Source organism: Hippopotamus amphibius, chromosome 16, assembly GCF_030028045.1.
Source record: "Hippopotamus amphibius kiboko isolate mHipAmp2 chromosome 16, mHipAmp2.hap2, whole genome shotgun sequence".
Lineage (NCBI taxonomy): Eukaryota > Metazoa > Chordata > Mammalia > Artiodactyla > Hippopotamidae > Hippopotamus > Hippopotamus amphibius.
This window is the reverse complement of record NC_080201.1, coordinates 60,858,972-60,860,551: the sequence shown is the minus strand read 5'-3', so window position 1 is coordinate 60,860,551 and position 1,580 is coordinate 60,858,972. Positions and strand designations below refer to the sequence as shown.

At 42.0% G+C, this 1,580-nt stretch overlaps 1 pseudogene; it reads right to left on the bottom strand.

Moving 5' to 3' along the window:
• Window positions 1-337: 337 nt before the first annotated feature.
• LOC130838434 (vomeronasal type-1 receptor 4-like) lies at window positions 338-1,365 on the bottom strand (annotated as a pseudogene).
• Between the last annotated feature and the right edge of the window lie 215 nt (window positions 1,366-1,580).

Genomic DNA, 1,580 nt, shown 5'->3' with positions numbered 1-1,580 from the left:
GCAGGTGTAGAAAACAAATTATGGTTACCAGGGTATGAGGAGGGTGGAGGGATAAATGGGAGATTGGGATTGACACACACACACTACTGTATATAAGATATGTAACTAATAAGGACCTACTGTATAGCACAGGGAACTCCACTCAATGCTCTGTAATGGCCTATATGGGAAAAGAATCTAAAAAAGAGTGGATATATGTACATGTGTAATAGATTCACTTTGCTATACACCTGAAACTAACAACATTGTAAATCAACTACACTCCAAGAAAAATTTAAAAATAAATAAATAAAAATAAAAATTTAGTTATCTAAAAAAAAAAAACAAACCACACAATTTACATATTCCTGAAAAGATTAGGGGATTCTGAGTTCTTTATCCACAGAAAGCTGTGCCTAGATACATTGAGGCACAGCTCATGAGCAGAAAAAGGCTGATAGATGGAAAACACAGAGAAATTAGGGCAGCAGTATTTACCAACCATCACTTCTGATTATGAAGAAGAGCAATAGCAACGTGAAAGGTGGAGGAAAAGGGTGTGAAAACATATGAAGGTGCTCTCCAGGACAAGGATGCTTCGGGCGGCTCTGGTCTCAGTGGAGGATCTGGGAGACACATGAGCCCTGTGATTATATCGGACCCGCTACCTGTGTCTGTACAGGGTGAAAACCACGGAGCCACTGGCCCAGATGATCAGCACAGAAAACGAAACCTCAGGGAACACTATCAGTGCCGCATATATTGAGCCTGTGATTTTCTCGTGATCTGTGTTGACACAGTACCCCAGATCTCTTCTCTTTGGGATGTTTGTGCTGTTCCATTTGCCAGAGACATACTATACATACACAGGAAAAATTACATTTACAAATATGCACTGGACCCAGCAGAGTGAAATGGAGAAGCCAACGTACTTTGGGGCTTTGACTTTAAGACCCTTCCAACAGGAGCCCATGGGGCTGATCATGATGGTCTGGAAGATAATCAAGAGGCAGGTGCTGCCCAGGGACACATCCCTGCCCACTCTCTGAACATACAGAAGTCAGCACGCAAAATCACTGAAAAAATGTTTCAACCTTAAAGCTGTAATTGTCTGAGGGACTCCTCTCAAGAGAATGACCAAGGAGTTGGCTATAGTCAGGTGCTTGTAAATCAAATCTGTGGCCCTCAGCTTGCTCTGAGTATGGTAAAGAGAGAGGTAACAGTAAAGAAGGGAGAAATTGCCCCAGATTCCAACCATAGTCTGTGACCAGAAGGTTATCCCTATTGCAGTTCGCTGGAGGCTGTTCTGTCATTCAAGATGCTTTCCTTTAAATTATGGCAACAGTGATTCCTTGGAGCAGAATGGCTCATTTAAATTTTTGACATCAAGAGTCAACTTCCCAAGCTTCCTCCATAAGAGGGCAGACAGCAGTATCAGCAGTATTTCGTCTTGTGGAACTGAAAACCACAGCCACAGAAAGATAGAGAAAATGAAAAAGCAGAGGACTTTGTACCAGATGAAGGGACAGGATAAAGCCCCAGAAAAACAACTAAATGAAGAGGAGATAGGCACCCTTACAGAAAAAGAATTCAGAATAATG